The sequence below is a fragment of the Strigops habroptila genome, chromosome 2 (assembly GCF_004027225.2).
Source record: "Strigops habroptila isolate Jane chromosome 2, bStrHab1.2.pri, whole genome shotgun sequence".
Lineage (NCBI taxonomy): Eukaryota > Metazoa > Chordata > Aves > Psittaciformes > Psittacidae > Strigops > Strigops habroptila.
The window spans coordinates 100984541-101008342 of NC_044278.2; the positions used below are offsets into that span (position 1 = coordinate 100984541).

The 23802-nt window shown below is 38.2% G+C and overlaps 1 protein-coding gene across 5 annotated transcripts in view; it reads right to left on the minus strand.

Moving 5' to 3' along the window:
* Window positions 1-23802, minus strand: part of FRY (FRY microtubule binding protein) — a 232117-nt gene that overhangs the window by 190016 nt on the left and 18299 nt on the right. For all 5 annotated transcript variants that reach the window (XM_030475571.1, XM_030475558.1, XM_030475572.1 and 2 more), the window contains exon 2: window positions 12253-12429. The gene's annotated coding sequence lies outside the window, so the exon portion shown is untranslated. The remainder of the gene's footprint in view (window positions 1-12252; window positions 12430-23802) is intronic.

The following is a 23802-nucleotide window of genomic DNA, read 5'->3' on the forward strand; positions in this document are numbered from 1 at the left end:
TCCTTGCCTCCCACAAAAACAAACAGATGAATCATGAAGAAGTGAATACAGCTTTTCCAGTGTTGCTTTTCTGTGCTGGTATGCTGATCTTAGTCGACGAATATTGACAAGAGATTTGTCTGAGTGTTTCAACTGCACTGTCTTTCAGCTGAAAGAAGATAAGCACCTTTAATTTGTAGTCATGTTCTTGTTTACTAACAACAAAGAAAATATATGGTTAAAGCTGTAATCTGCTTCTAAGATAATATTAGTCCCTTACTGTTTGATGCATAATGTGCACTTCCCATATTAAGAGAGGAAGCTGACTTATGTCACAGCATTTCATAAGCAGAATAATTCATATGCTAATGTACATTTGTAGTAATTTCACTTCACGCTGATGTTCCCATTACATGATATCTGTCAGAGCCTTATCTTCCCAAGGATGTGAAAGCCAATCCTTCTCCAACAGAAAAGCAGTGCAAACCCTGGAAACAGGCATTTTCTGGCCAGGTAGAGTGTAGAGGCACAGCCAGGCAACAGGGCTCCTTGCATACAGCCTCAGAGTTGTCAGGACATGCAGCTTTGCTCGAGTGGCAGCCCAGAGGCTCAGCATCCTCCAAAGATCAAAGGCTGACGGTGGAACTTGACAGAATCTGCACAACGGTAACAACTGCAATTACAAAATCATGCTTGCTATTATTCCACTGCAATCTGTGGCAGTAGGCCTATGCTCTGGGTACAGTGGTAAGAGAAAGACCTAGAGGCTATGCAGGGATTTTACTTAATAGGGTGCAGTATTAGTCCTGAATAAAACATGGCAAATGTCCCCATTTTTCCTACTGCATTCTGTGTAGAAAGTGAATACCACAAGCAGGGTATGAATATGAAGGTTACAGATTTTAGAGACACTTTTCTATTTAAAACCACTACTATGTGTTGATTATTTTACATAAATTAGATTTTGTTAGCACATATCCGTGAGATAATAAAAAAGCATTTCAGTTTCTGTGAAAAAACAAAAAAAGTGTTACATATATAGAAAAAAAAATTGAAAACTTTTGGAGCTTGAAAGTACTTTTTAGAGAGGTTCATTTTAATAAAAGTTTCCACGAATTACAAAGAGTTTATTCTACACTTGCTGTTAAGAGAGGTCACTGTCCAAAGTGATCATGGAGATTCAGGAAATCCAGTCTTCTTCCTTTCCTTTTCATGAAAACACAAGGATAATGAAAATTCTGCTTTTCCTTGAGGAGCAAATATGTATGTGGCCTTTTAATAACATTGACTTCTAAAAATTCCAACATATTAAAGTTGCATTGATTCAGTGCTGGATGAGATGTCACACAGACAGATCAGGCTGTCCTACGGTAGAAGTAGTCCCTTGCCCAAGACTCTGCATTGCTGGTGATACACAAAATTCTGTTAATGAAGAGGAAACAAGAAAGGCAGCCAAAACTTATCTCATCCTTCAGTAAATCTGTCCTATGCAGTGTAATGGAACAGACCTAAATTAGGTTTCCCATGTCTTTCCTACATTGCAAGGGAAAAAAAAAAAAAAAGGCAAACCTAAAGAAAAATGAAAACACCTTGAAATAAGTACCAGACTGAAAAGAGGGCAGGAAAGAAAATTCAACTCTGCAGTCCTCTTGAGTCCTTATGAAGATTTCATTTCTCATCTTTTCCCACCCTCCACATTCTCCTATAATATCAGACTCTCCTTAATGCACAGTCACTTCCATCACATCCTCCCTCAATATTCATGCTTCAGGTCTTAACAGGCTGTGTGTTACAACTTGATACAAGCATGTGATCTCGAACCCCTGAGGTAGTACCTGGAGAGTGTTATCGTGGAATCATAGAATACCAGGTTGGAAGGGACTTCAAGGACCATCTGCTCCAAGCTTTCTGGGCAAAACATGACCTAGGCAAGATGTCCCGGCACCCTGTCCAGCAAATCCTAAAAGTGTCCCACTGTTGGGGAGTCCACCATTTCCCTGGGGGATTATTCCAATGGCTGATTGTTCTCAATCATCACCCACACAAACAAAAAGTAAGTAACAACATCACTGGTCTTTGAACCTCGTAACAATATTTAACTCTTTAATAGGTGTTTCCTGCTTTGACTCTAGATACTACTTCTACATTTTGTATCATCTATTACCAAATAAAGGGGAGATTCAGATCATTCAACTTCCACTTCAGTTTGGATCCAAGTGAAATCTATGTGCCCAAATCTTAGGAATCAAGACTGCCTTCTCTCCAGCACTATTTAAGTTCTGAATCAAGGCTGTCATGATCCTATATGTCATCCAAGGAGTTCTAACTTGCTCGTAGTTTTGGGATTAAAAAAACATAATCTTTTGAGCCTCCCAAGAATATGATTTTCTTTTCTCAAATGGAGAACCCTGCTGCCTATAGTGGGACTGAGATCCAGAACAGTTCTGGTGTCCTCAACATAAAAAGGACATGGAGCTGTTGGAGCGAGTCTAGAGGAGGGCCACGAGGATGATAAGAGGGCTGGAGCACCTCCCGTATGAAGACAGGCTGAAAAAGTTGGGGCTGTTCAGCCTGGAGAAGAGAAGGCTGCGTGGAGACCTCATAGCAGCCTTCCAGTATCTGAAGGGGGTCTATAAGGATGCTGGGGAGGGACTCTTCCTTAGGGACTGTAGTGGTAGGACAAGGGGTAATGGCTTCAAACTTAAACAGGGGAAGTTTAGATTAGATATAAGGAAGAAGTTCTTTACAGTGAGGGTGGTGAAGCACTGGAATGGGTTGCCCAGGGAGGTTGTGGATGCTCCATCCCTGGCGGTGTTTAAGGCCAGGTTGGACAGAGCCTTGGACCACATGGTTTAGGGCAAGGTGTCCCTGCCCATGGCAGGGGGTTGGAACTAGATGATCTTAAGGTCCTTTCCAACCCTTACTATTCTATGATTCTATGATAACAGCAGAAAGCACTACTGCCCACCCTCCTATTAGCCTAAGCTTCATCTCTACCCTCATGTTGGAGCAAACTGTTCCCTAGATCCTCAACACTGATACCTGCTCATTTTCCAAAGTGTAGTAATCCAGACAACCAGGAGTAGCTTGAATCTTAGTTTTTCATTTAAGACAAACATGTAAAGTGCTTTGCTGGAGTCCCCAGACAGATGAATCTGAATTTTGCCACACCTAAATTCAGATGTACAAATCATACTGTTTTCAGAAAAACATGTACTTGTAACTACTATTAATGGAATTGGAGCATAGAAATTTTTATTGTTCAGTATCATCTCAGAATATGCTTGATTATATGCCTGTAGCTTTCCAGCTTGCCCATACTCTCCCTAGAAGCCCCACTTCATTTTCAAGCATGGCATGTTGCAGCGAATAGGAAAGCCACATTTACCTGGGATAATTCTAGAGTTCTGGTGACAGTACAATAAATGTAGATGGATCCCTATCAGAGAGAGAACATAACCTAGTTTTATTCAACTGGTTCTTTAAACTAGTTCTCTCAGTTTCATCTAGTGATATTAAAGGTATCTATAAAAGTAACAGTATGGGCCAAAGGAGCACATAAAAGGCAAGGTGTGAGCCTATCCTTCAGTTTTCCCCAGAGACAAAAGCAGTCTTTACAAAAGTATCTTAAATGTTCATCTAAGATGGCAAATGCATTCCATCTCCATCAGTCAGCAAATCATCCTCCTTCCTAGCTGCCACACTAGCAGAGGAGTCAGAACCACGTGCATGTTTTTGATGTTTGGCATACAGAAGCTGGTTTAAAGTTATTTGCCTGGCATGCTTTCAGTGCATCCCCTTTTGTGGGAAGTGTAACATACAGATTTATGTACACTTTGACTTAACTTTATTCTCTCTCGTATTAGGGAAATAATCAATTTGCTCTCTATATCCTTGGCTGTACTTCAGCTTTCTCAGAAGTACTTATAAAAGTGTGAGACCAATGAATAGGAAAATGACGGCCAGAACTCTAGAAACAGCAGAACACATCCTTACCAGCTACTTGGAGTGCCCAATGGAGGCAGAACCCTGAGGACATGAGTTTCAGCTTCTGCTACAGAAGTCAACAGTATACACGAACCAGCATCACATTGCTATAGAGTCATAAAGCATGGATGTGTAAATTATTTTTAAAACCTTCAGATACAGACACAACACACCTGATTTGTACATGTTTAATTGCACAGTATTAAACTTCTGTAGTTTTACTATAAATACTTATTCTGCATTTGAACAGTAACGATAAGGTCTACTTATTGCATCTAACACTGCCATGCATTAGGATGCTTTGCATAAAATAAGCATTTTTCTGTGTATAGGCTTACCACAGTGTTCTGTAACATCTCTTATCAACTGCACCTTAATTAGTCAAAGTGATTACTCATGCTTTGCTAGTGCTCCTGAATTTGAACTCCAAATTGCAAATCGAACCTCTCTCTCTCTCTCTGCATACCTCCCCCTCTTCTTCTCCCATCTGCAGTAAGCACAGTACTGCCTGCGTAAAATGAAAGCAGCTGAGAGAAAGTTTCTCTACACAAGTTCATAAATGCGGATTTAGCATTTAGGACCAGTGTGGAGGTCCTCATACATTGTCATGGAAAGAAAGACAGAAAGCAAGGAAAGGAAAAGCTACCTGAATATTAAATGCGAATTTGATTTTTCCCTACACACAGAGATAAAGGATGACAGCCAGTATGCATACAAACAACATAGGGAAAAGGAAAGGATGTGAGGAAACTCAGGGTCTCCAAACCACAGGAAGCAGTGGCCAACTGCAAGTAACTGACACAAAGTGCTGCCTTGAGCAACAGCAAGCAGTGCTTGGCAAACACACACAGGGGCTGACCCCTAAAGCAAGCTTTAAGGTAAGTAAAAAATTCCAGGAGCTTAGAGACTGAGAAAGGAGAAAAAACCCACAAAACATGAAAAGAAGAATTAGATTCCCTGTACAGACTTATCTGAAGCCAGAGATATTTTGGGGTTCTCTTTACCTCATTTTCCGAAGATGTGTGAGAACCTAACTAGTTAAGAAGCACCACCTTTGAAAACAATGATATTAAAAGCTACCAATTTCACCAATTATTTTCCCCTGACTTTTTAAAGCATCAGCTGCGTGACAAGATGGCATCCAAATCATGCCTGAAACATTGTTCTTGGACAGAAGTAGAAAAACATCATGCTGTATTACTCTGCTACAAACCAGACATAACTTATATAGCCTGCATACCAATGTTAGATTTAAGAGAATGTGCCTATGCATTTTATATCTATATTTATTTATCTTCTTTTAATGTGGTTAATAAAATTGTACAGATGTATACTGATTATTTAATTTCCCTATGATTATTCAGATTAGGACCCTCAGTGCTCACAACTGTTATTAATACAACAGAACAAGAACAAATTAGAAAAACATTTAACAAATTCCATGAGATTCTTTGTGACTATGTGCTGGCCTGAGTTAACTACAATTTAGACTAATTTGACAATAGTTACTTTGCAAGAATGATAGTAGATGAATTCAAAACAGTATTAGCAGAAAAGAGCAATTGTGTTTCCTTTGCAAGCACCGTAATACAAGCGAAATGACAAAAAACATCATGTGTTTAACAGATGCTCCCTTTAGGCATTGTGTTGCTGAAAGTGTGTCCCTGCGCACAGCTGCAAAGGCCCAAGGCTCACCAGATAAACACCAAAAAAAAAATATACTATTGTACACAATGAATATAAGAAATAAAGATCACTCTTGCAACAACAGAACAGAAAAGGAGTTACTTTTCTGAGTGTCAGCTGTGCAACTGGCTAATGTTGAACCAAGAGGACACAACCTTATTCTGACTAGTAACACGTATGAAAACAACTGAGAAAATGTAGTGTTAGTGTTAGAAACTGTGCAATAACCTAGTTTGTCAGATGCTCACTGTAACAAGTACATTTTTAAGACACCTGTTTGCCCAGTGACTGCGAACATTAATCGACAAATATCTACTCTCTCAAGAAAAGAAAACCCCCTTTCACTCCTTACTGTCTTCTACTGTTATCTCTATACAGGGCTTCAAAATTGGGGAATTTATTTCGTGCAAAGTCAATTAAGAGCTTAGTTAGAGAGAAAAAAACTTGCCACGGGAGATAAGTCCTGCAACACTCCCAAAACATAGCAAGACTCCCACTGAACTCTTCCAGTAATTCATTCCACAGTCCAGGGAGGTGCATGAACACCATTCTCCTCCTGTTTCTGGCAAGATCAGTTTCAGGCTTTATAATCCCAAATTAAGATGAGTGGCAAAATATTCAGGAGCAATAAGTTTTTCAGCTGAACTGTAGGGCATTTAAGTCTTTAAAGACCCAGGATGATTATCCTGAAATTAATCTAGATTCAAAGATATTCAAACACTGTGCAGCCCTCATGCAGCTCGAATAAACTATAATTTCCTGACATTTCAGATTAGTTTAAAAAGGAATTTGAAGAACTAATGCCTGTGATTGATAGCACAGAATACCATGATCTGGCTTATCTCTGGGAAGTCAAGTTGTTACCAGTCTCTAGGTCAGGCAAAGATGAAAAATACATTCCTGAACACTTCTGGAATTACGCAAACATCCAAGAAAAAGCGGTAATACTATACAAACCAATTATTTTCAGGAACACATGTATCAGTAAGGTAAGTCCTTCAATCAATTTGTGTTAGGAATCATTACCCTTATATTTTTTGTATTAAGTACTACTGTCATGTTAGCGCTGTAAATTTAGCTGATAAAGCAACTGTATCTGAGAACAATTTTCAGCAAAAAGTGAAAAAGTATGATAGCAAGGATCAGACCTACTCATGGGTGTTTACACTACTGTTCACATAATTTCTATCTTTCTTAGGTGGAGAAAATTATTTGGGGCTATCCTTCCAAATCTTGACTCCAAAGAGCAGAGTATGAGGGCAACAGCTCTTTCAGCATAGCATGCAAGTGTAATAAGTAATTTGGGGAGGGTGGAAACTAATAGGGGGTCCCAACAGGACCTAAATAACCTGAGATCCCATTGGTTCTTACACAGATTGGAACACACAGAGAAATGGGTTAAGTTTAGATCACATTTCAGCAGAAATGAGATTTCCAGATATGCTTCTCAACTATGACAATCAGGACACAGCTGCTTCTTATGGAAAAGAGAACAGGAACGTTTCCCCTAACTGAGGATAGAGGAAACTGTCTTTTTCCCTTAACTGCAGACTTTTACCGAGACTTACAGATACTTAACCTTTCTATGCTCCTACAGGTTAGATGAGAGGAATGCCACACTAAGACCTCCTGCACTATGGTCATCGTGAGTGAAGCACAATAAACCAAAAAGGATTTAAACAGGTTGGACTGATACAGGGGAATAAATGAGAGCTAAGTGCCCAAGAACTGAGCTGGAGCATGAATAGACCAGTAGGAAGAACTAAAAATAGATTTGTTTTGTTATTTTTAGGAATTCCTGCTGCTTTCATAAAAATCACTGAACTTCAAAGGTCATGCTATCAATGCTCAGTACCTTTCAAACATTCATTTTAATCTAGTGCAGGGATCCAAATGAAGACTGACACTTGGAATTTGGGGGAAGCAGTATAATTTTTTCGTAATTAAAAATATCAAAAAGAGCTGCTCTGCTGGGGAGGAGCCCACATGTGAGCGCAGGGTTATCAAGACTGATGGGGTTTTCGCTGCCCTAAGCAGAGGGCCCTAGTAGGTCTTCATCTCTCTTTATTTGTTCTCTCCTAATTTGTTCATACAATTCCCAAGTTCCATGTATCATTATTTTAATTGGGAATGGCAAATGAACGGGCTGAACATTCTTTGGTGGTCAGAGTGCTGAATAGGAAGTTAAAGAAAATTATTGAAAGAAGGTTTATCTTCCAGTCTCTAAGACAATGCTGAAGAAACTAGAAAAAAAATATAATAATGAGATTCTTACAAGAATTTTGGCTGTTTCTACTTAGGTATCAAATTTATTCAAAATTGGGAACAGAAAGCTTTCTCTGTCATCATGTAGCTAGACTGGAAACGTCTTCCTGTCAAATCCTCTAAAGGCACGTGTCTAGCAGCAGATCTCTGCTGCTATTATTCTTCAAATTGTACCAAAATTGGCACGCTTGATTTGCTAGTATACCTCAATCCCCACATTAGCCAACATGTGTGTGTGCATATCTGTGTGAAAGCATGTACAAAAATCCACTCGAAAATAAATCCAAATCTTTCTGCAACCTGAGCTAAGATTTTTCATGTCACTTTCTGGAAACATAGAAAGTAGGTCAGCTCATATTCCAAAATAGCACATCAGCACTGAGAGAAAAAGTAGTATATCTGTATCTTTGGACTTTTTAGCTCAGTTCTTTACAGGGGTGGAATGGAGAATGAAAGCTTTTCCCTTATTGTACTATATGGAGAAACACATACAAGGAAAAATTGCTTATACCTTAAAAAAGCCCCCAAATCAGCCACCTACATGGGAAAAATGTTATCTGTTTTAATCAAAGCAAATACCATTGAGTGGAACCATTTCAGCTTTATCTAAATATAAGCAAGGGAAAAGCCAGGAAGTTTAAAATGTGTTTAAAATGTTGTACTGGGTATGTATCACATCCTGTTCCTTGTACATCATGTTCCTTGTATCAAAATTCTATTTGGTAAAATATTTACTTTGGAAATAGTGGCATACTTTCTGTGATGTGGTTGTTCATCTTGTGATTTTTTTTAAAGGATTTGCTGTTTCAGTAGGAATTGCTGCCTATTTTGTCATGTCTTTCATGCTACGCACTCCTACACAAAAAATATTTTCTTTAATATCAGATGCAGGTCTCCCACTTTTTCTCCTCTGCTCCTTACCCCCCACCTTTTTTAAGGAAGTAAAAAGGTACAAGCAACAAAGAAATTATTTAAACACTCACACATCACTATAAAGATTCTGGGATTAATATTGACAAACTTCTTTCATGAACTATTACAGTACCTTAACATGAAAAGAAAACCAAAATCCACTACTCTTAGGCAATATTAAATGATGCTTATCAGCCATAAAAAAGTTATTACCGTCTACAAGTCAATATGAGTACTCTTGGCTACAACATGATGAATGATGCTGATCTGCTTCCCAGGACAGATTTCAAGCTAGAACATTGATATTTTTAATTACGAAAAAATTATACTGCCTCCCCCAAATTCCAAGTGTCAGTCTTCATTTGGATCCCTGCACTAGATTAAAATGAATGTTTGAAAGGTACTGAGCATGACCTTTGAAGTTCAGTGATTTTTATGAAAGCAGCAGGAATTCCTAAAAATAACAAAACAAATCTATTTTTAGTTCTTCCTACTGGTCTATTCATGCTCCAGCTCAGTTCTTGGGCACTTAGCTCTCATTTATTCCCCTGTATCAGTCCAACCTGTTTAAATATCTCATCCACTATCTTGTGAAGTACTATAATCCATGTACATATGTACATAGTTTAGGCAATTATAGAGTGGGACTTTTCCACACAGCCAGGCTTAATTCTCTCCAAAAAGGGAGACTGAAATGGAGAACAACTTTCTGAACACATAGCTGTTGGGATCTCCACTTTTCTTTCACAGTCAATAAATTAATGCTTGCTATCACAACTTAAGTAAAAATTAGGACCTTCATAAGGCTACACAGGCTTCACAATTAACTAAGTGAAGAAATGATGGAGTTTCTCACTTTGAAAAATGAAGTCAAAGCACTGAGATAAAATAAAATGGTTGAGTTTTCATGTCCTGTGAGGTTTCTACCTTACAAAATTTTAGAACTCTAACCTAGTAAATGAAGTGCAGAATTAAACACATTTAATTGCATTCCTAGATTGCCACTAGATAGCTTGTCACATGCCTTGGTGAACCTAAATAGAGAGTTTTCATTCGTTACTTCCAAAAGCCCAAGGCACAGAATTGACTGAGTTCAATTTAGAGCTGGACAAATACACTATTAAGATGTCATCACATCAAATAAATCAAAGAACATAAATTTATAGTGCAGCAGTAGAATAAATAAAAGGAAATAAGGCAGTTATGTTTATGAGTAGCAACAGATAGCATTGTCTTGCTGGTGTCAGCAATGTCGCCCTCCAAAACCTAAGAGGATCTGTGGAAGATAATAGGTCCCACAGTCATCAGACTTTAGTACTGCTAATTTTCCTGACACACCACCAGTGTAAATAAAAAATAACACTTTCCTAGTTAAGTGGAACTAAATCAAACTGTAAAAGGCAAGAGATTTCATAAGAGCACATCATGTCAGTTGGTCTCATCTCCCTTTTAGAAAATAAAGGTCCATGAATCTATTTGCATATTCATGTATATCCTGCTCTGAGTTCAAGGACATTTACAAGACACCTGCTAATATGCCAAGTTTGTATTCATTGGAGAAGGAAGCCTGCTGCCATGAGATACCATTTTCATTCAGAAGCCATTAGCTTAACTGTTGAGAGATTGGATCTCCTTAAACTGTTTTGCGAAGGAGAAGCATTAGTATAATCAGTTGTTCAAAGGCACAGTAGAACAGGTGAATTAGTCCAAAGTGGTCAAATCTAATATTTTATGAGTTTGCTTAACCAGGACACTGGAGGTCCTAGAATTACAGTCACAAGGGTAATCTAGGAAACAGCTCTCACTTCCCAGCTTAAAGCCTGTAATTGCATATACTTGTACTTTTCCAGACCAGCGTCATCACGCATTCCCTCCTGGCTCACGTGGCACAATGATACGTGCTCAGTCTTGTGTCTAGAGCAGTAGCGACCGTGCTCTAGGCTCCTGTGGCTGCATTATTTTATATGGGTTACATGTCTCCCTTACACCCTTCAGTGACTGACATAGGAATTTCAGCATGTTCCAATGATACACCAGGTTTAAATGTCACATGCTGCTGCAGAGATGTGTCCTAGAGCCCTACCACAAGTCAAACTGAACTTACAGACTCAGCCCTATGGAGCCCTTTTCATGTCAGCATGCATGTACACAGCCCTGCTGCACAGAACAACTTATCTCTAGGCAATCACCATCTTCATAATAAGAATATGTATCACACATTCACATATCTCTGTGCTCTGCAGCATAAATACATCCTTCTACTTGTTTTGACCTGCACTGTCTTGGATTAAAAAAAAAAAAAAAAAAAGAATATATCAAAATAAAATAGGCACTGAATAATAAATAGTAGTATAATAATTGTTCCCATGTACTGAAAACCATCATCCAGAAATCCAGAAAAGCTGAAACAGAAAAATCTGTATTTAAGCAAACAGCAAAGAACATAAAAATAACTACTCAGATTGAAAAGTCTGTGGCCCTATCAAGGGGCTGTATATACTGCTCTTTAAAATCAAAAGAAATATTTAATTCTTCAGTGGAGTAGAAGTGGGAGCACTATGGAAGCCAGTACTCTATGAGAAATACTGCTAACAATATAGCGTGGTGCATCTTACAGCCAGTTACAGGGCAAAACTAATTGTCTGCAAGAAATCTTATTTTTATATGACATAGGGACTAACTACAGCGTAACAATGATAGGTTAAAATCCATCCAACCTTTTTAGTAGGGAAAAAAGGTTTTGTTTTGTTCAAGAGAGGGACACTGCTGAATTTCTACTTCTGTTGCTCTCTATTTTTCCCCCTTGAGATATAAATGCACGGTAGCAATTGCAGCTATATTTCAAATACTTATTTAGTAAATATGCGAAATGCTTATTCATCTTTTTTCAAACACATTTCAGCATTTACAAAACCAAATATAGCCAACTGCTTCTGTAAGGAATTTCAGTCCCTGGAAGGCTTTAGCTAAACACTTGCACTGTATCAGAGTAGTTAAAACCCACAACTTTCTTCAGCTTCTGGTATTGGTTTTCCAGCTTTAACTAACATTAAGACAAAGAGTCCATAAATACTTGTAGTAAAGCATGTGCACAATCTCATGTCATATGTGGTGATCTTAATACAGCTTTGTAAGTAATATTTAAACTGAAGCCATAACAAGCCAAAACCTGTCACTGCCAAATTTTTAAATTCATGGACACAATCCTCTTCAGTAAGAACTACCTAAACATGAGCTTCCAAATCCCAATATGCCTGTTTTATCTTTTTCACCTATGCAAAAGACTTTTAACTATTTAATAGAAAAGGATAACAGTTGCCACATTCAGTCAATAAATACATTCATATATAAAATTTACTATTATTCTAACAGAAAAATCTTACATAATTCTGTAATAACTAGGTAATTTATGCAAAATCTTACCTTTCCCTAAAGTGACAGTTTCCAGCAGTGATCTCTCTTAATTCTTTAATTTTGCAATGTAATCTTCACAAATATTTTTCTAGTTCAGGCAGAGATGAGTTAACTGCAAGCAGTCTGGATGCTATCTTGCTTGTTTCCTGGAGATCACTGTTTTGCATTGTGAGCCATCACAGCTACCTAGGGAAAATAACAGTCATTTTAACCTTTGGTCACCTGGGCAACATTATATATTGCTGCTCCCAGATTAAACAAAAGATTAAGCAAACTCCAAGTCTTAAAGCATGACCTTAAAAATTGTATTTATCTACCAAAGATTTCATAATAGATGCTGTTAAAAGAATCACTGCGTACTTTCTTACCAGGAATATGCACTCTTGGATAGAGACATAAAACAAGTGGGAAAATTTTATATACAAATGCTGTAAATTTTTTAAATTACAACTTGTCTTTACATTGACAATATGAACTAGACCTTTTTTTTTATTTTTTGTAGATTTCTGGTTAGAAACTATAAGCCACAGTGGAAACTGAATTATGCTGCAATTCCTTAAGCAGCAGTAAACAGTGGTGCCTCTGGAAAACAAAAATGCTGAGAGTAGGAATCTACTTTTACTATTCAGGTATAACTGCAAGGTCCCTATTAGAACAGGAAACATGATTTTTTTAATTCAGTCTAGTAACAGCTTCAGGCTCAAAACCAGAAGTTATTCAGCCATAACCATTCTTTGAGACAGGCTATGTACACTTGCTCTTATGATATATGTAAGTGGCATAAAGCGAGCACTGCAACATTTCCTCACCTAGAAATCTTCCAGGTGAAATCTTCTGACCCAACCAAAATCCCACCAGAGATGGCTTTCGGACTGCAGGACCAAAAGCCCGGTTCTTATTGTATATCAGGTTTATGTCTGGGATTCCCTGGTCACGGTACCAAAGGATCATGAAGTTCTCTCGCATGCTTCTCCTCTGAGCAACACGTTCATCATATGACGCTATGTTACTGTTAGTGTGTCCTAGGTTTGAGTGCTGTTTCAAAACATGGTGATGGAAAAGAAGCTCCAGGTTTTAAGTAGATCCTAACATCCACAAAGGTTCTGAAACTGAGACTACCACCTGCACCATATCTGTGTTCAAATCATGTCTGTGTTCAAAACCACTGGCAGCAGAAGTGGGTACTGCACTTGGGAGGGAGAGCACTGTCCCATGATGGATAATGCCCAGAGGCCCATAATGCTGGATTATAATATCCAACTTGAATTTTGTTACTATGAGGACAGTTTGAATGTTCTCTGTGAGCTCAGGGAATGATGATGCTACACAGACCTGTGACATCAGTAAGACACCTTGTTTGCTAACTTGAATATGAGATGTAATTGCTCAGGGCATTGTTCAACAAAGCACTGAATACCTCCAAGGGCAGAGTCACAATCTGTCTGGACAGACACAGTGCTGTCAGAGCAGCCTTATGAACAGCATACTTGAATCTGAATACTCCAGACACACAGCAGCAAACAGGACACTCCAACTCCAATATTACTTAACCTGTTCAGCCCCATGAAATGTTTGACAGGGCACTTAAAAGATCAACTGAGTTGATATTAGCAAATGATACTCAGTTTTCTGCTCTCTCATAAGGTGGTGTTTTTCAACCCTGATTTGTCTCCCCACCCTTGTCTTCATAACAGGAACCAAATTCACCACTTCACCGTGTATTATTAAAAGCGTATGTATTTTTGTTTCTCTTTCTTCAGTGCTTTCTTCCTTCTGGATAGCCCTTTGCAGCTGTTTTCCATAAAAACACAACAGTAGTTCTACCCACACTTTAAGAAATGCTACGGTAAGTCTGGACAATTCTCTTCTTGCTTGTTTATGCAAGAGTTCAGGTTTCCTGAACATTAACAGAACTATCAAACTGTGGCATCTGAGTCAAAAATCACTGAGATAGACTGGGCAGTCACAGCTCAGATCTGCTCCTTCACACTTTCTGTAACTATGGGTGGTTTTTTGTATGCCAGGCTCCAGACGCATTTTAAAGATAAGGTCCCCTTGTTCAGACACTTTTGGGTTTTGGTAAATGACAAGTGGCAGACAGTAGATCTGAAGGGTTCATGAAACTCTAGTTCCTCATTTTCCTGCTGAGAAGTCAATTCTTGACTGCAAGATGCCATCAGAAGACGTACACGATTTCAGGACAAAAATGGGTTATTAAGTTTTAAACTCATCAAAGAAAATCCCAAGAACATGGAATACTTCCTGTTATCATCATCAATACAATGGAGTGGATTTAGTCTGTCACGCATCACATCTGTGCAGTAACGAGAGTGCATTTTAAAAGCAATTGCCTGGCTTTGCATATTCATGTGATAAATTGCATTCTCCAAGCTCTGGTAGCCTGAAGTCACTACCCTTTGCTTTCAGGAGAGGAGGAGGGTCAGGAGGAGAGGAAGAGAGTGTTTTCCATAATAGACTCTCAGGCAACACTGTAAATACTGACTTTCGTGGACATACATTACTTTAAAGAACAGGAGCAAGCTGAATCAAGCAGTCTCCAGCCAAACATTACAACCATGTGTAGACACACTTCCCTTTCAGTCCTGTACATAAAGGGCAAAGCCTCCTCTATAACCAGAGCATAAACCAGACCCTGAAAACAAGGATAAAAGTGAGGAACCTGAAATAAAGTCCATTATGGATATCATTAAACTGTGAAATATTGCACAATGATTTGTCATATGCTATCATCTAACTTTTTAACAATCCTCCTCAAGACGTTTCTTGGTAAGTACGTTATTTCTACGCAGGTATTATTTACACCAAACCATGACTTTCAAATATCAGTACTTTGTTCAATCAGTCTCACAATATGTGCAATGCAACATGTGTAAGTCACAGAGATCAGTGGTACTTCCACCATGCCCAACTTTTTCTTCTGAAAAATCAGGATTTTCATTTGTATCTCTTTTCAGAGGTAACAAAAAATTAATAAATGGCCTAAGTAGGTACACATTGTTCTTGTACATGTTATCACTGAACGGGCAATTCTGAAATAATCTTCATACCACAAAATAATATTTAAAAGTATGAAAATTATGCCATTAAAATCACAAACAATGCACTAACTCCACAGCTGTACAGTAAGACATCCCCAAATACGGAGGTTTGCTAAAATTGTTCTCCAGAAAACAAAATAAGCTAGTGAATGTAAAAGCTGCATCACTTCAGCACCCTCTGTTGGCCTTCCTGCAGTATGTTACTTTGCGTACTCATTTAAGAGCACCATTTATTTCATAGAATGGTTAGGGTTCCTTCAACTATGACAAAGATTCCTTTATATAAAACAAAAGAACCACCCCACCCCACAACCCAGCCTTACTGAGAGAAACTTGAGATATACCACAATATAATATCAGAATACTCACCACTGCTGGACCTGTCATGCACTAGCCCATATTTGCAGGTGGTCAGAACTGATCTAATTACAAGGGCAAAATGTTCTTTACCAGCCCTCTCTGTTGTCTAATATTTCTAACAGATACCAGTAATAAAAGGCATCTCACATGCAGCCAACAGAAGTGGCAGCTCTACAGAAAGAACAATTATTTCTACAGAACATCTTTCACTGTGACAACTGAGAACATTACATAGAGTATCATCCACAAAAGAAAGTGCTCAAACCACATCTCATCAAGCACACAGATAAATAAGGTCCAGATGCCAGATACATGGTGATCTAAATATAAACGCCATATACTGCATTCTGGAATATGGCCAGATGGTGTAATTTCCAGAAGCAAAGGCCCTTAGCCCAGCAAGCCCGGCAGCTGCTTTGCAAAGCACTGTTAACAGCAGATGTGAAGTTGCAGTGGGGAGTGGAGAGGAAGGAGGAAGGGGAAGCGGTAAGGCTGAGATGAGGAAGCAGGCATGCTCTCATGGTGCTGTGGAAGATAACGGTGTTACAGACTGCTTCTGAGAAAAGCCACCCAGGGCTGCCTTGTCCTTTCTGGCCCCTCAGTGGGTGAGAACAGCAGAAAGCAGCCTATGTCCAGCTGTGCAACAGGAGGCAAAGACCTGCTGCCTGGTCATCTTGCAGTCCTTGAACCACTGCTCAGGAAAAGCTACAGGCAAAGGAAAGGCAGGACGAAAGCAGGTCCTTACTGAGCTGTCTACTGCTTCCACCAGCCAAATGGTGGAGTAACTGCCCACTTTATCTACCTACAGCTAAACCCCAAAGCTGACACTGACCAGAATCCAAAGAACCAACAGAAGAGCTTTTCTTAGCTGACCTTGAGTTTAACGCCAAGGGAAAAATTTAGTCTCAGAAATGTCACCAGCTATTGCAAACCTACTCCTAACACTGTCTCTCAACTTTGCACCTTTAAGCTCTGTATAGTTTTGTACCTGCTTAGGTGTTTTTTTCCCCAGCAACCTGTCTGCCCACCTGAAATTCATACCCACTATCCCAACGCACATCCAGGCTCTGCTTTCTGCTTCTATTCCTTCACTCGTGCAGCTTCAGAATTCTCTCCTATTTTTTCCGTCTTTATCAACTTTAAGACAGTGCTAATAAAGACTGATGGACAGATAATAATTTCCAGAACATGCTGAAATGCACACAAGCTTTTGCCAACCGAATCTGTAGTACTATTTGTCAGAAAGCATTACAAACCTTATTTCAGGTATTTACACACACACTTCTACTTTGGGTAAAGTTATATTTTACTGCTTAACATGGATGAAGAAATCAGTTCGATTTGGCATGTCACGATCTGAATTATTACAGTCAAATATTTATTGCACAGAACAAAACAGAAACTACCTCATGAAATCTGTGCAGTTCATTTGAGGTCACTCAGTAACCAGCCTAAATGCCAGAGGTGGACCCAACTGAATCCACATCCCTAAACCTCAAAACTGAAAAAAAGCCCCAACCCAAAACAAAACAACAAACCAAAAAAGCAATCAAGCATTTGCAGTGCATGATATTAACCTTCGTTTTCAGGAGTTACTATTTCAACAGTTATTTTCAGATATTGATATTCATGCTTTACACTAGTTCCTGCTGGCAAAGATTTCTTTCTCTTTAGCTGTTTTGTTATTTTAAAACAAATTTACTGCTTCATTTTTTCCATGTTTAAAAGGTCTGGTTCCAAACAGTAAATGGTAGAAGTTATTTCCTCTAAGACTTGGCTGTTCATTAGATGGCTGGTTAGGGCTGCAGTAGCCTGTTCAGTTAACAGGTTACTTACGCAATGAAGTTCCTCTGCCTAGCAACCCTAAGGGTGGGGTTCAAAACAGCAACTGCACCAGTCACATTTTGCAACTAAAAGTGAGGGAAAAAAGAAAAAAAAGGGATGCAGGAAGAGGGAATGCAAGGGGAAATACTGCTTTTCTTCATGAGAAATGTAACTTAGTAAGAAAAGAAGGTAACAAACAACATAGAAGAATGAATCAAAGGCAGCTAAAATACTTCCTAAAGTTGTAATTAATTCTGAGATCATAATATGATAATGATTATTAAGAGAAATAATTCATGCAGAGAACACGTTCATCTCTGCAGAGGATCATGTAAATACTTTGCTCTTTTCGCAGTAATCTTCCCTTTCCATTGAATACTGAAAGAATCTTCACTTACAAAAAAAGTCTTGTTAAAAAAAGTTACTCGTAAAACAGCTGGATATTTTCAATACTTACAGAGAAAGGTTCAGTATTAGTATTTTATGTTGAGATGTTAAATTGGAAAAAAAAAGAGACAGCAAACATTAAAATTACTTTTAACTGAGTTTTAGGAATGAAATTAACTTTATTAATTTCATTTACTAACTTTGTGCTGGTTAAAGGTAGGCACAATTACAAGATGAAATACATTATTTTGGAGATTTATAAATAAATACTCTGTGAAAGAATCAAGGAAACCAGTACTTCAGACATTAGTGAATGAGAAAAAAAAAAAAACCAACAAAAGTATTTGGGCATGTATCACTCTATTGTGCATAAAATCTATTCCATTTCATGATATCCCCACCCTCCCCAATTTGAAAGTCCTTCCCTTCCTGTGCTTGCCCAGAAGCTGATTAACTACGCAGTGAGAATAAGCTTTGCCCGGGAAGTTATCCATTTACATTCATATAGAACTTGTGGTTTTAATTTTTTAAAGTATTTAACGTGGAGGGAGAAACTACCTCCCATGCAGCAGGGATGCTCTCAGGCAGTCCATGGAGTGCAAGGCCACACCAGAACATCCACGCTCGCTTCAGACCTGCTACTGCTGTGCAGCGCAACATTTGGGTGCCAGAAGGGGCAGCGCTGTATCAATTCCCTGTATCTACCCAACTAACTGCACTTCTCATTTGGTTTGGCCTGGCCAGGCCCCAGCAGTCTGCAGCTCTGAATTGGTGCAAACAGCTCAGAAAAGCAGCATGTGGTCTCAAAGACAATTAGTATTAGTCTTTATCTATACTCCAACACATATCCCAACATATCAGTTTCTTATACAGGAGCCTTTTCTGGTAACTGGTTGCTTTACACAGTAAGTAAATGCACAGTTTACTAAATTGAAGGGTCTGAATTGCATCTCTCATGCTCTAAAGCAGACTGATAAACTGGGAAGGCACTGTTCTCTCATTTGTTATCATATAATCCCTAGAGCTCAACTTGCCAGATTGTTTCACACCAAACATACAAAAAGTTACATTTTTCTTTTACATTAACCTGATTTGAGATAAAATGTTCACCTTACCAACTGGCTGTATACCTACACAACCTGATTACTATTAGCAAAGGCAGTTAGCTAATAAACATCCTGTGGTCCTGAAAACATTTACTTTATCTTCTTTTCTACTGGTAAATTAAGTTATACAAATAAACACCTCAACTATTAAAAATTGGTGAGTGAAGGCCAGGATCAACCTCGTTTGCACGCAAGGGTGGCAGTACATGGATTATTGCCTCCCACCGTGGTCACCAATAGCTCTATTCTGGCTTTCTGGAGAGCTCCATATTGATGAAAACTTTGAAAATTAATATAAATAACTGCCATCCCATTCCAGTTTTAAGCTCTCATGTCTCTATTTTATAAAATAACTTTCCAAAACCAGCAGTTTACATAAAACTGCCCATCGGTCTTGAATAACTTGTATTTGTCGAGGATATCAAAAGTGAAAAGAATCAGACGGTATTTTAAAAAGCCCTAACATCTGAGACAGAGGATTAAAAAAACCCAAACAAACCACAAACAAAAACCTCCAACCCTCCCTCTACTTCACATTAACTTTTGTTGGGAAGACTTGAGCATAGCCAACAGGAGAACTGGCAGGACAGAGCAGGACGTTGGATGAGTGGATCTTATTTTCCAGCATCAGCACTGATTTCCTCCTGGTGAAAGTGATCACATAAGCGTGGCCTCCTTGGGAGTCAAAGTAATAAGGGGAAAGCACTTAACTGCTTAAAAGGGCAAGCAGTTTTCTATACATGGCTAAAAACAAAGGTAAATGGTGGTGGGGTACTGCACTTGCCACCAGCAGGACAGTGCCTCATTCTCCGAAGAGTTCTGTGGCTTGCTGTCCTACTGCAAACATCTCTAATGGTGCATCAAGTGTTGGTTTGGTGACTACAGCAAGAGTGGAGGTCCACTTCAACAAAAATATGAAAACTAATCCTCTTATTAAAAAAACTCAGATTTTTAATTGGGGCCAAAAATCTGATGCGGGCTTGTGTAATGTGGCTGGCTGCAACAGTTTTCAGATAGGAACTACTCTTTTGTTTTGCTAGTTTTAATCAAGTTTGACCTCTAAACTGGCATTGCATTATATAGTTTTCCTTTTTCTGATCTTCCTCCCCACTCTGTTTTGATTAGTCAGATATGCAAGCAACTTCACTGACCCAGACACTGCAACTTTCAATAAACTCTTATGCAGTCTACAAAACATCCCAAACAAGATTTAGACCTGAACTTTTCCAGCTTTTCTTGCAAGCACAAGCAGGAAGAACAAATTGAAAGACAGGTATCAAAAATGGTAGAACAGAAATCTCTTTTCCAGAGACCTTTTTCCTATCACGATCTGCAAAATCTTTTTCCCCCCGCCAAGTAGCTTAAGGAAGAAAAAAAAAACAAAGAAAACACTCACTGCAACCAGTACCTTCTTCTCATGTTATAAAATCAGCCATCTTTTTATTTAAGTTTAAATTGGCTTTGTCTAATTAATAGACAAATTCTGTTGTACAGCATTACTCTCTTCTTTTTCCTTCTCAAGTAATTATTATTTTAGATAAGAAAGAAAAATTAGTAATAAATCTAAATAACAACCAAGCAAGGCCTCCCCTTGACTTACAGTTGACTTATCCATCTGTTACGCCCTTATACATAAAGGTCTTCAGAGTGAAGACTAACGGAAGTAGCATGTAAGTAACTTTTTTAGCTTGGAATACCAATCGGTTTGCTGCCCACATACTTATTAAAATATTTAGTGCCAAAAAAAAGGACAAAAGAAGAAATACCAATCCTAATGTAAAATGAGAAATTTGAACTCTGAGAGCAAAAGTTTCTGAATATGAGCAATCTGCCAAAAAAAAAACCAAAAACCCCAACCCAAAATCAAACTCCAGGTGCCCAGACTTGGTGACAATGGTGTTCTGAATGACCTTTAGCAATAGCGCTTTCTAGCTGTTATGTATGTAACTATTTTAAAAATGAAATAATGAAAACTTCCAAAAGAATAAATTAAAAAAAAAGACCTTCAGTTGCAAAATTCTTTTAAAGATTACTTCATTTAGGAAAACTAAGCAATTCAGAAAACATTTGTAAGGATGCCTTTATATTTGCAATCAGTATTGCTTTCTCCAGTTTTACAATAAACCACTGTTAATCATGCTGCCAGCGAACTGCTTCAGAATTAAGCAGATAACACTTTACTCAAAACTTCTGCCAACAATACATGATGAACATCTATCTTGACTAAATAACCTTTCCTCAAAAGTATTAATAATGTGCAGACTCCTTGATGCATTCTTCTTCTCCAGGCTGATCAGAGGAAGAACCGGATCTGTTTACCTCTGACACTGAAGCCTCTGACAAATGTTTATCACTCTATTAAAAGAACAGGTGGAAAAACTACATAATACAGTTTCAAGTTTTGAGAGAGAAACTTGAGAGCATCTGTGCTTTGCAATACTCAGCACTATCTGCTTTTCTGCAAGAAACCACTTATAAGGAAGTAATGTAAACAAACATTAACCAATGCTTCAATTAACTTCAATGTTAATGTTCTCCTGTATCCAAATCATAGACAGTCACATATACAGAATTCACTTACTGATGCTTAGCAACCTATATGGGAAACAAAGCATAGAAAAAGAAATTTACATTCCATGCAAATATAACAGAAAACCAGCAAATACCACATAGCTGAAACACAGGCTTCACTCTTCACTAATTTATTAAAAAGAAGATACCCCCTTTGCCTTTGTTGGAGATGTGTACAGATAAACAGACAGGCTTTGATGCTGGCATTTTTCCCAAGATGTCACTTCAAAGATTTCTTTAAAGCTGATTAAGGAAAATAACTGTCTAGTGTTTATGCAACAACACAGCTTTCCTTTGCTGTGTATAATATTATAACACAATTTTAACTGACCAGTATACCTCAAAACCCAGCCTACATCAGCTTCACTCAGCAGAGCTTCACAACAGAGTGTAGGACCAGCCACAGGAAGTGCCCTCTGCTGCCAACACCATGACCAATGTCCAGATGGAAACCTTCACAGTCCTCTAGCTTTCATTTCAAACGGATGAACAGGAAGGCAAGGACCAGACAACAGCTGCCATTCACTGAAGAGTCTCCCATTAATGATGGGGCCATGCTAAAAGATTAAATGCTTTTCAATTTTGAGGTCAATTACAGTTATCAGCTTTTGATCTGTATGATTTTCACTTCTATTTTAACTGCCCAGCTAGAACCCCCTCTCTCAAAAATAAACATCACAAGTTTTCTCAACAGTACATTTATAAAGTTCACATTCCCCAATGACATTTATATCAGAGAACTTCAATGTACTGGAAAACCCTACGCTTTTTTGCAACTAATAAGTCTGTTTTCTAAAATCTAATGTAACATTCACTGAAAAATGCAGGAACAAACACAACTACTCCACCAAGCAATTACATACAGATCTTTCTGAAGAGGACTCCACAAAGTATTACTATTACATACACATGGATCGTTGCTTCAGACACAACACAAAGCCTCACTCCTGCTCAGTACGAATCCACTTGTTAAAGCACCATGCATATAATACAAGTATGAAAAACATACAAGTTTTGAATACAGTTTCTTCTACACAGAGCATGGTTGGTCTGTGTAAAACCATTAATGTATAAAACACCAATACAAGTTTTACATTTGATTCAGTTCTTGGACAGACAACAAAAACTAAGTCTGAAACCACAATCTTCGAATATGTCTATCTGTGGGAAACAGGGATATTTAGGCATACTACAAACCAGCTGACAAAAATTCTAATTGCTTTTATATGTATCTAGTACTGCTATGATCATATAGCCCTTCTATGTTTAACAAAGGTAACCCCTCTCCTTTTCCTCTCAGCTTGCACAACTTGAGCCATTTATAATCATTAGTGGCTGATTGCCTATTTTTATGCAGAAAAATGCACAGGAAGCCGGTTCAGCTTTATAAGTTAATGAAGGAAATCAAGTGCCTCATCATGCAATACAAATCTGAACTTTTTTTACGTGCTGTATGCTGCTCCCTACTTACTCTAGGCAGTAAATTAACTAAAACTGATCCTGATGCTGATATTTGCCATCCCTCTTTAAGGCATCTCTCAATTCTGCCCCTTGATATTTGCCATCACTATTCCACACCAACTATTGAATTGGTTTTTATTTGTTCTGATTTGTCCTTTTTAAAGTTCTATCATGGTCATAACTTGGTTATAACTTAACTTACTCTAGAGAACATGAAGACATGTTTGCTTTAATGGGGCATTTACTACAAGATGGTTTGCAAATTTGAAACATTAAAAGAGGGATTTTTTTCTTTTTTTCCTAAATCAAACACAATTACTTCATATCAGTCTTTTTTTTTTCCCCCTAAATAATTTCATTCAGCTTGCAAGCAGAAAAGACAGCACCGCAACCTCAGGATTGTTGCATGCAAGCCAACTGCATCTATTTGATTTACTTTAATGGGGCTAATTAATAATGAATAATAGCTCTTGCTACTGGGATTGCTAAAAAGGAATTTATGACAAGTAAAGTTTGCTACAGGGCAGCTGGACTGTATTTACAACTACTGTGTATGTTCACTGATTTCCATTATACATTCATAAAAATAAATGACACATTTATTAAGCAAAACTGTTTATAAAGGCATGATGCCTGCAGTTCTTTGCTCCAGCAAATCTACAGTGTTTATCCTAGAAAATAGCTTTCCATACTTTACTCAGAGATACCTCTGCAACAACAGTTAGATTTTTATCTGTTTTGAAAAAGCCTGGCTTTAAGCTTATCAGGACACTTGTAAATACTGTTCCTTA